This window comes from Anser cygnoides, chromosome 3 (genome assembly GCF_040182565.1).
Source record: "Anser cygnoides isolate HZ-2024a breed goose chromosome 3, Taihu_goose_T2T_genome, whole genome shotgun sequence".
In the NCBI taxonomy this organism is placed as follows: Eukaryota; Metazoa; Chordata; class Aves; order Anseriformes; family Anatidae; genus Anser; species Anser cygnoides.
This window is the reverse complement of record NC_089875.1, coordinates 100,657,079-100,668,596: the sequence shown is the minus strand read 5'-3', so window position 1 is coordinate 100,668,596 and position 11,518 is coordinate 100,657,079. Positions and strand designations below refer to the sequence as shown.

Here is an 11,518-nt window from a genome sequence, read left to right as displayed (position 1 = left end):
CATGGCTGGTACGTGCCTGGCCTCTCACCTCATCCTCCAGCTAGGCAGTACAGGTGGGGCCCTACATCCAGGGCTAATCTGCTGCCTTGTGCTTTCCCAGCATGAAAGGGGAGACAGTAAAGAGCGTAACCCAGGAATTCATTAACAATGGAAATATATCTTCAGTGTGGCCTGAAACTCTTCCTTGGACCTGAGAAGCCTTTTCTAATAATTCCATATCCCAGGAGGTAAAGGTAAGTCAATTTGGTACAGATGTTTTGCAATAGAAACAAAATTTTATCTAAAAATTCCTAAGCCAGGTCCACGAGTAGGCCCATGTCTTGACTGACCCAGCCTCGGCCTGTCCCTGTCCCCATGGAGGTGCCCAGTGCCCAGGGCTGGAGCTGCACTGGTGCCCCCAGCTGCTATGGAGATGGGGCCTGGTGCCAGGCCCTGCCTGGCTGCCCTGGGGAGCCACATTTCCAGGCAGATAATCAAAAAATGACAGAATGGTTGAGTGGGAAAGGATCTCTGGACCACCCTTATCACAAATAAACTTTTTCTTATGTATAAACAGACTGTCATTCATTTCAGTTTGTGCTCATTACCTCTTGTTCTGCCACCAGACACCACTGAAAAGAGTCTGGCTCCATCTTCTTTACACCTTCCCTTCAGGTATTTATACAAATTCATATGATCCCCCTGAGATTTTTTTTCTGCAGGCTGAACAGTCCCATCTCTCTCAGCCTCTCCTCATTTGTCAATCCCTTAATCATCTTCATGGCATTTCACTGGAAATGTTTATGTATGCAAACTTTAATAATGTACATAACAATTAATCCAAGGACGGCAAATGAAATATTAATCGGTAGTCTTGTAAATGGAGGGAAATATTATCAAGTCATAAAACTACCTTGAGTGTTTAAAGAAATCTGAGATGATTCTGAATATTACGAAATTTAAACACCTTATATAAGACAGCTACTATTAAAATTCTTTCCTGGAGGGAGTTGTTGATCTTTGGTCTTGATCTTTAACTGTAATGTATCTACCTAGAAAGACGTCATTGTACTTGGCTCCTCTTCTGATATCTTTTATATGCACTCTGATTCATCTTACCTCCTTACTTGGTTGTTGTTTCCTAGTTGTTTCTTTCAACAGATTACATTCACCAAAAAAAGTTTATTAGCTTCTGGAATACAAATGAATTCTTTGATATTCTCCTCTTTAAGATTCCTCGGTGCATATTTTACAAGTGTTATCTTAACACAAGAATGACCAAAATTAGACCAGGCCTACAGGTACATCTAGCGTCCTCTCCCTGTCTGTGGCAAATAGCAGGTGCTTAGGAAGAATTTGAAGACCAGGGCAAATATATGTGTTGTGCTGCTTGCCAGAGTTTTCTTCCTCTTAGCCAATTGCAGGTTAAGGGATCCTTGAGACGATCATGGAACCTCTGCAGCTGTGAGTTCAGGAGGGCTGGATGTGGAGGGCTATTTTCAGGACCAGCATCAGCCCGCTGTGTTCCAGGTGCCACTGAGGTCCATCAGCAGATGTGTGACTGCCTGTAGATTGAGAGATGGCACAACTAGTTATGCTGGTAAGCTCTATGTAACTCTGATGATTCTGTGTCTTGGTGAGTGGTGAAAGATGGTAGCATTTTTCTGGTCCTCCTCTCATCTCCTTGGCTGGCACCAATAATAGAACACCTTCTTTTTCTTTTGCTGCTTAAAGATTATTAAGGAGGGAGGGAGTTGGGTGTATGTGGGGGGAACAGCAAAAAGCTATAATGAGCAAGGTAAACTGTGAGACAGAAGTCCAAATGTTGAAACAGCTGCTCTACATTACTTGAGAATGGGGCTTTAATGGACTATCTCCATGTGTTTCTCATTATGCATAATTATTTTCCAGGGCATGTGACACACTAGGAAATTTCTGCCATACTTCCATTGGAAAAGGTGTGACACTGCACATGTCCTTTCTGCTAGAAAGGATATATATGTGCAGTGATTTGTTCTCTTTTCAGTGCCATATTAAAAAACAAACAAACAAAAACAAAACAAAACAAAAAAAACAGGAATGGAGGCATTATTTCTATACCAGATGTGTTATGTGTGAGCTTAAAACACAATAGATCAGAGATCCACAAAAAAACTGGCCTCACTTGTTGCCCATTTGAACTCACCAAGTCCAGAAGACGGTTCTTACTTTCCCTTCCACATGCCTTTGTTTGCTGGCTCTTTTCATGATTCCTCTGAAGAAATGACCTTCCAAGCTGTCAGCCAGACTTTCAGCCAGCAGCTATCGCAATCATTGTTACACCCTTTACACATTTATACTCACTGTATTAAGATTAAACAGGAAAAAAAAACACCTACAAAGCACAGTATACTATCTTTCTGTATGCACGCAGCTAAAGTTCAAGTTTGGGCTTTTGTATCTCAGTACAGGAATGCAATGCAGTCTTGCTCAGTTAGTATCCCCTGGAAAGCTTCTGAAAAGATCATAACCCTAAGGTGTCCTTTTGACATGGTTCCTCTTTCAACAAGTTTCTTCTTTCTTCAAGATTTTTTTTTTTTTTTGTAATGTACCACTGCAAACTATTTTTTCCATTGCTTAAAGTTTATCATGACCTATGTCTCTCCCTCATCTCCGATTGATTTTCCAAAGGTCAACATATAATGCAAACTTCCTCGTTATTTCATTGCCTACTTCTAATATTGTCTAATCAATCGCTGTATTTTCTCCTTTGTCTGGAAAATGACAATTATAAACATCCTAAAGCAAAACTTTTCCTTCTTCAGTCCTTTCTAGCACTTCATAGAATACCTGACTTCTGTGTGCTAGTGGGCTGCACCAGCGTCATAGTCAGAAACAGATATTCTGTCCAGCAGTTGCAGTGGGAAGGTGAAGTGCTGTTCACACCCTCAGAAAATCCCTCGCTGGTGATCAGTACTGTGTCTGGTACTCCTTTATCTGCCTATATCCCTGTAGTCTCTATTTCATAGAAGCACAGAATGATTGAGGCTGGAAGGAACCTCTGCAGGTCATCTGATTCAACTAAAGGCCCTGCTTAAGCAGGGACATCCAGAGAGGGTAGCCAAGGACCACGTCCAGGTGGCTTTTGAAGATCTCCAAAGAGGAGACTCCGCAGCCTCTCTGGGCAACCTGTGCCAGTGCTCCATCACCTGCACAGCACAAAAGTGCTTCCTGATGTTCAAATGGAATCTCTTGTGTTCCAGTTTGTGTCCATTGCCTCTTGTCCTAGCACTGGGCACCACTGAAAAGAGCCTGGCTCTTTGTATATCTCTCATTGTATCCTCTCTTCAGATATTTATATATATTGATGAGATCCTCTCTGAGCCTCCTTTTTTCTAGGTTAAAAAGTCCAAGCTCTCTCAGCCTTTCCTCATAGGAAAGGTGTTCCAATCTCTTGATCATCTCTGTAGCCCTATGTTGGACTCTTTTCAGTATGTCCATGTCTATCTTGTACTTGTGGGGCCCAGAACAGGGAACAGTACTCCAGGTGCTGATAGAGTGGGTTTTATTCTGTAAACATTTTGGTGAATACTTTCTATTACTGAGACATACATATGACATTCCCAATCTACTATAAGTGGCCGTAGGATTAGTGTGTGAGCACCTTCAGAGGAAGAAAATACTGTTTTTTTTGTTGTTGTTTTTCCTTTTTTAATTTAAACCGAGAAGCCAACAAGTACTACTGAATGGAAGGCAATATTAGGTAAAATTCCAATTCAAGAAAAAAAGTACAATTTTTGACAGCAAGTGTGATTAAATGTTGGAGCAAAGTACAAGGAACAGGGAAGAATTAATCTCTGTACATATCCAAATTAAGACAGATTTCCTTTTTTAGAAAATGATGTCACTCTACCAAAGTAGAAAACATAACTGAATAGACCGTGAGGTACAAATACGATGGCCATGATGATTCTCTGGCCTCAAACTTTATCTTTCCACTCAAGAGTTCCCATGCAGTGGAGACTGAGCAGCTAATTTGGGTCCCTTTCTCAGGGAGAGGGCAAGTATCTGTCACTCCCTGAGGTGTCCTAAGCAATCCCAATGGTTGCTGCCATGTAATGATGTTGCTGTTGTTGTTGTCCTCTCGTAAATGCCCAGACATCTTGACGACTGCACTCAGCTCGAGATATTTTCCTCTCCTCCTTTGCTGTAGTATTTGTGTCACTTGGGGAACGCTGCCAGTGGATTGGATCAGGTACAAGCATAACCAAGCAGGCCACTGAGGCAGGGAGGGAGAACAGCTGTCCTAGGCATTCAAAGCTTTACATTCTGTGCAGCTCTGGTGTGATCTGGGCCTCAAGATATTTATCAAGCTGGAAGAAGGCCCTTTTTGGTCTTGCAGCTCACTGAATCTGCCTACCTATTATTTAGATACTTTACAGTAGAATCCAGAATGGTACCTAGCTCTGCCTTATTGCAATAGAAATTCAAGAAAGAAACAGGTTTTATGCTGCCTGTGGAGAATAAAATATACTGCCATCTCTGTGATACTATTAAGCTATTTGTATATCTGAAGTCTACAATAATGCACAAATGATTTGATTCAGATATCAGTAAGGTAGGAGCCAAAATATATATACATCTATCTGTAAAAGTTCTTTAGTCAGCAATGTAAATATTGCCTCGTGATAAAAATATAGTTGCAGAAGAATGGTCAGCAAGCCTAGGACACAAAACAAGACACAGGTTAGATGACTTACGGAGAAAATTAAAAAGAATAAAATATGAATAACTTGTATAAATTGCATTTGAAAGTGAGGAGTGTTAATGTGGGAAAACTTACTTACCTTTACTTGGGTGAAAACACCCTTTGAAGTCAAGTAATTCTTTAACTTGAGGATGAAGGATGCTAGTGTCAACTACACTGGGTGACTGATTTATTGACAACTGAATGCCAGAGAGTGAGAAGAGTAAATTAACAGCTAAATGGCATGGGCAAAGAATCCAGCAAAACGTCCCATCAGGAACACTTGCAGTTGTGTAATGACTGAGGAGTGGTAATAGTAATGGTGAGAGCTGGTAAGTGCCAAATGTATCTTAGTTTGAAGCACTAGCAGGACTGCAGCACTGCTCCTAAAGACCCAGAGAAGAAACTGCAGGGCAGTTGGAAAAGGATCAACGTGACTCATTGGCATTTCTTCAAAACAGGGGTTTCGTCCCTTGTTGTCACTAAAAATGCCAAATTCTCTCTTTTAAAATAGTGTAAATTGGGGGCCTTACTGGGACCAACAATGTCAGCGTACTTGTTGTTGTACCTATTTGTGTTGAACTCAATCCTTTCATTTATAACTTCCACAACTTATATAACTTACAAATTCCTTCAAAGAATTCCAGCAGTAGCAAAGAATGGGAATTACAGGGTACAACTGCTATCATTCCTAAAGAAAATTGTTCCCGGGCTGCATTTCCAATAGTTCTTGCCTGTTTACAGTGAAATCCTGGTCAGATTTCCACTGTATCATTCTTTTAAGCAGCTGTGCATGTGAACAATTTAGTCCTGGAACCAAATAATATCATGTTTTCTAATGAGAATTACCTGCGGCCAGGAATATACTGAAGGCTTACAGCTCTAGAAGACATTTACATTCATATGTAAGTCAGATAGTGTATCATGTGTGGCACAGGCCATACGGTGCATAGCTACATGCTTTCAGTGACACAAACTGATGGACGTGTCACACAAAGTTCAGTAACCCTAAATAGCAGGATATGCCTGAATGTGATACCATTAGATGTGTTCACACGTGCTCTCGCATTGGACTCGTTGTGCAGGTGATCTGCCGTGTGATCTGCTGCGTACTTGTTTCCTTCTCCCGTTTTCCCTGTGAAACAGGAGCAGACAATTTCCATGTTATCTGCGTGAAGGTATGTGGAATGGGAAAATGTTTTTTCTCAGTAAGGTGATGTGACCTTGTCAAATGGGATGAGGAGGAAAAGAGGAGAGCCAGAGACAAAGACCTGTCTGACTAACAATGACAAAGTCAATAAGTAGTAACAAACCTGGTTTGTGGCACTACTTAGAGGAGGGTAGTGGAGTGGAGAACATTTATGCCAGCGACATGGTCTGATCGAGGAGCTCCTAAAATCAGGATGATAAGAAAAGGTGGTCAATAAACAAACATACAGAGACACAGACCTGGCAAACAGTGATCGAGACTGTGAGAAGAAACAAAACTTGCCAGTCACACTGACTGATGGGCTATCCCAGAAAGACTAACCTGGACTTTGCAACTGATACAGTTGTAAACTGGGGAGATATGGGGAATTGTGGGGGGATCCTGAGTGCTGGATGGGAGGGTAGAATCTGGTAGAACTGTGCAAACTGATGAAGGATTTTAGGGGAAGGGAATGGGGGAGCAACAAAAGAGGAAAGAGACAGATATAGGTGTTAAAGGGGCCTGTTGTGTATAAGCACACTTGTCTGACTGTGCCCTGTGCCTAATCACGGCTGTCTGTCCTATTTTATTTATACCCCTTTTAAAATGTCTCTCTGTGCAACCTCACTCTCCATCCTGTGTGTGTGAGTGCCGAAGTGCCAGCTACTGGGGGACCAGCGTGAGTGAATTTGGTGCCAGCTGCTGGAGCCAGCGAGGCCCCAGAGCCAGTGGGGGCCTTTAACCTCCAGCCACTAGGCCAGGAATGGTGTGTGTCCCCAAACCAGCTACTGGGCGAACCAACTGGGTGCCTGGAGCAGGGCTGTGTGCGACAGCCTGGGTGCCTGGTGCCAAGTGTCTATATCTTCCCCAAACTGGGTGTGTGTGGGATGTGCACATCTGTCATTTGCCAGAAGTTCTAAGATGGACTCAACGGGCCCTGGGTCCAGGCATGGGTATCAGGTGGGTGGAGGATGCTCAGATTAGTTGATAGAGGTTACGGTTGCTACAGCACATACCTGGAGAACATTTCACTAGGTATTGTGTGATACTTGAATAAAGGTACCAGGGTAAGACAAAATCATTATCTTATCTTTGTACCTGGTTGAAAAATAGGTCGTAATGGTAAATGAAGAAAGAGCTGCTTATATACTGCTAGTGGGGTCTCCCATGGTATGGCTTGTCTAACTACAGTTAGTTAATTGTAGTCAGTGCTGCTGTTTTCATTAAGCTTTATCATAAACACTTCCAAAAGATTTGAATAAAATAAATAATTTGCAATCTGTGCGGTAACTTCAAGCCACTGGCAAGAGACTAACTTGCTTGGCTTACCTTAAAATTTAGCAAAACGTGTTTAGTTAAGTAATCCTACAGTGTGAAACCCTGATTTTGATTAAAATATCCCTGTCAGCCCGTTACCAGCTTTAGAGTATTTCATGCTGTCCAAAGCAGTGGAAAATATATTTTTGTTGCCACTTCCAGTAACTCACAAAATAAGAAGTTGAAACATTTTGCTGTATGAGGCAACCCTATATTTTCAGTTTGTGTTTGACCTAACCCTCTGTCAACTCTTTAAAGAGGCATTAAATCAAGAAGGATATGATTCAGAGCTTTCCTGAGTCAGTAAAACCTTACCGCTGACTCTGATGTGCTCCAAAGTAGGTCCTCGGACAGCAGAGTGACACATTACAGCTTAAATATCTTTCAAAAGGTTGACTCACTGTAACTCATGGGCATGCTTGCCTTAAATATAAATAAGGATACTTGCCAAGAGGCTCACTTTATCTTATGTTGCAGGGGAAAAAACGCAACATTTTGTATATTCAGGTATTTTAGCATTTGTTTGAGGGCTCATACTGGCAGTATCTGATGTTCTGGATGCAGTTCAGCCTAGCTCTGTAGAATTGCCTGTAGAAAATCCTCATCTGGCTGCTTAAAACGGCCTCTAGCAAGTGCTTTTTGCAGCTGTTGCTGTCTTCTCTCCCAGGAGATGCACAGCCTTCCCTTGATTGCAAGTGTCTCCTTCTCCTGCTAACATCCTCACTCTCCCATGGGCTCATCTTGACGCAGCCTGTCCTCGTTTCTGGGAGGCTTAGTCTGAGCTTTCAGCAGTGTGCAACTGCATGTAGCCAGCCTTAAAATACTTGTGAGTTGGGCACTCAACAAAAAACAAAAAGGCTCTACTGAAGGAAAAGGAATTGCATCCAAAAAAATGAAAAGCAGCAGAAGGAAGGAGGTAGAGAAAAAATTGTGCAAGCTTCTTAGGAGCTGGGATGGGGTTGTCCTCTGCCCACCTGTGAGAGGCAGTCAAGGTGTGTTTTCCCCTGGGGATCTGTGCTCAGCTGTAGGAATACATTTACAGGGCTGTCAGCAGTCATGTGCAGCTGTTACTGCTCTCTTGTTAGCTAACCTTGATAAACAAGAGCATTGATCCCCAACATTTTGTGAATTAAATCATTTAGATTCACAAGACAATTTTAGGATGTTTCATATATTCTGCCCTTTTGGATAATGTACATTATACTTGGCATATACCTGGATCCCATACTTTATAATAATCTCGAGCTTCTGACCGAAGGTGGTAACTGAGGAAAGAGCCTGATTTGTTTTCTATATGGTTGGATTTTTATCTATTGTTTTGTCTTTCATTCGTAACGCCAAGGGAGATGCTAGGACCTGGGTAACTGTGAAGAAAAATCCAAGAAACGATTGCCAGTGTACAAGATCTATTCTTATGATGTGGCTCTAAAAACCTCACCACAGGGCTTTGTAAATAATTAGGACTGCTGCTGAAATGAGGAATTTCATTTCTAGTTTCCAAACTCTTAGTTCATATGAAACTATAAATATACTAAAAGCATTTGAAGAAATCAAGAGCTAAAATATTAACAAAGCCAGACTTCAGAAGCTGCCTTACAAAGATGCATAAGTTTTTCTTGGAAATGGAGAAAGGCGAAAGCACAAGGCCACCACGAAGGCACTCTTGAAGGCAAAAAACATACATCTTTTAATACCATTACATTTCATTTCAACGCTGTTTTGATGTTTCCTCTAGTAGCTACAAAGCTAATGCATCTTTTTTTTTTTTTTTTTTTTTTCCCTAAGCTCCATTTCAGGTCATGATCTCCCCCTTAATGGGAATAGCTAAGCCATTACTTAAGCTTGCATGCATTTAAACGTCCCACATCAAGGCACTGGTATAAGGTTGAGGGGTAATTCCAAAAGACCACATTCACTAAAGGATTTTAGCACATGCTCAGTTTTAAGTGCTTGAATAATCCTTTTGATACCCTGCTTAATCTTGGCTTTAAAAAAGTACCTCTTAGGGAAGAATTTCTGTTTGGGAAGTGCAGGGATCAGGGGAAGATGTCTTCAGCATCAAGGAGGAAGCCTGTGTGAGGCCATAATGTAAATTGTTTTATGATTAAAATGCTGGATAATTTTTGGATGGTAGGTGCTTTGCCACCTAAATTTCCTTACCACTCAATAACACAATATTGCAGTTTCCCCTTCCACCCTGTTTTGTGAATGTCTATAATGAAAAGGATAATTTATTTTTTGACTTACCTGGAGACAACCTGGGGCCAGCCCCCCTGCATGACTGGGTCCTGCCTCTGCTCTGTTCCCCACAGCCCTCAGGTTGCACTTTCACATTTTTGACATCCAACCACACCCTGAGGAAACAACTTAAAATAGAAGACAGCTCAAGTGCAAAGGCAGACAGAGCAGGCTGTACATTCCTCCGTTTCTTTATAGATAATAAATATAGAACAAGAAATTAAAAGCAGGGAGTGTAATGAGAACTTTAAAGTTTTCCTGCAAACCAACCTCTTACCTCCCAAAGGAAAACAGGAGAGGGGGAGCTGTGTAAGTAAAGTGGGTTTGCTCTGGTTTATTACACACTAATCACTTTGACAGCTGTTTCTGAACTAACATCTATGCTCGGTGCATATGTGCTCATTCCACTGCGTCTGTCTCTGCAGTTCTAATTCTGTCAGACTGAGTTATAATTTAAGATCGATGGGAGGAAGGCAGAAGTCTGTGTCAAGCAAATGGTAGTCCCTGATGATGAGTGGGAAAGATCTTTAACCAGACCTATTTAGGCACCTCAGACGAATATTGCAGATGTGATTAGAATCAGCTTGTTAAAGGATTTTCCACATCTTTTTCTGCTTCCCTGACATGTATGCATTAGAAAAAAGCATGACTTAGAAGCGCATCATTCATGTACCAAAGTTTCTTATGAAACTTATGCTCTGAAAGATCTTAATTGCCACTTAGTGACTTTGGTCTTGATTCCCTTCTTGTATAAGTGAATTAAAAATGGATCTTGTTGTTTTCAATATTTTGGACATCACTTAATTGCTTATTTATTAGATGTTGCTGACTTACTATTTATGTCATTATGAGCCCAATCATGAGGTGTGATTAGGTGTGCCATATATTCCCAGACATGTTATCCTTATTTCCATACAGAATAAGAGGATGTGATTGTTTCTTTATGTTTGTCACAAAGACTTGTCAGAGTTCCCTTCCCTTCCCTTCCCTTCCCTTCCCTTCCCTTCCCTTCCCTTCCCTTCCCTTCCCTTCCCTTCCCTTCCCTTCCCTTCCCTTCCCTTCCCTTCCCTTCCCTTCCCTTCCCTTCCCTTCCCTTCCCTTCCCTTCCCTTCCCTTCCCTTCCCTTCCCTTCCCTTCCCTTCCCTTCCCTTCCCTTCCCTTCCCTTCCCTTCCCTTCCCTTCCCTTCCCTTCCCTTCCCTTCCCTTCCCTTCCCTTCCCTTCCCTTCCCTTCCCTTCCCTTCCCTTCCCTTCCCTTCCCTTCCCTTCCCTTCCCTTCCCTTCCCTTCCCTCATCCCATATGTGTTCATGTCACCAGACAAAACCCTACAGGGTTGCTCACCACCAGAGCAGGGCACCACCACTGAGCCCATGCTCACTAGCTCTGCAAGCAATGCTGCTCCCCTGCCTCTTCTGGATGTGTCTGAGCCACCACAGTGGTGCTGTGCGATGATAGCATCCATGCTTCTGCCTTGGAGCTGCCAGATGTAAATCTACGAGACCTACAGGCACCGAACCTCCATTTTAGTTGTCAATAGTCAGGGACCATCAGTCTCACAGAATTGTGAGCTTTGGGTACGTTTTTTTCTCTGTTTGTATATGCCTCTGATTATTAATTTCTGCTATTTTACCTACAAGAAGCAGAGAAATCTCTCTTGGGTTGACTGGTGACATTATGGAGATGGAAACAGTGAGTAGGAATTGGACTCTCTTTAAGCCTATGTTAATAGGCTTTTTATATAGCTGCTATGTTTTAATGTATTGCAGCCATGCTCTCCAAAATCCAGGGAGCTCTTAAGGAGGCAATGGGGAGGCTCATTTTACAGCCTGAGGCACTAAGGGAATCTCATGTCTCTAATAAGATTCTGGAGTTTATGGCTCCTCACAGGTCTTCAAAGATACTGATTATTTTAAAACTTCAACCATTTCTAAACAAAATGTTTAAACTGTTTTCTTGCATTAAGCAGATTCTCATGTGCTTGGTGTTGCTGAAAAAACAAACCCCACTTTAAAGAAACTGCTTTATTTAGAAGTGAGGTCTACCTTTTATAAAAATACAGTTCGAAACTGC

At 42.0% G+C, this 11,518-nt stretch overlaps 1 protein-coding gene and 1 long non-coding RNA gene across 3 annotated transcripts in view; one reads left to right on the top strand and one right to left on the bottom strand.

Annotated features, from left to right (window-relative positions):
- Positions 1–274: 274 nt before the first annotated feature.
- LOC106030454 (uncharacterized) lies at positions 275–10,915 on the bottom strand. Of its 2 annotated transcripts, XR_010830573.1 has the most exons (5): positions 10,790–10,915; positions 9,459–9,565; positions 6,019–6,097; positions 4,806–5,840; positions 275–4,681 (listed from the first exon to the last, which is right to left on the bottom strand). It is a non-coding gene; the product is annotated as an uncharacterized lncRNA (long non-coding RNA). The 2 variants fall into 2 exon arrangements; XR_001203750.3 differs by having other exon boundaries at positions 276–5,840.
- MYOM2 (myomesin 2) overlaps positions 10,885–11,518 on the top strand; it is an 82,207-nt gene continuing 81,573 nt past the window's right edge. Inside the window, exon 1 of the mRNA XM_066994811.1 lies at positions 10,885–11,022. The gene's annotated coding sequence lies outside the window, so the exon portion shown is untranslated. The remainder of the gene's footprint in view (positions 11,023–11,518) is intronic.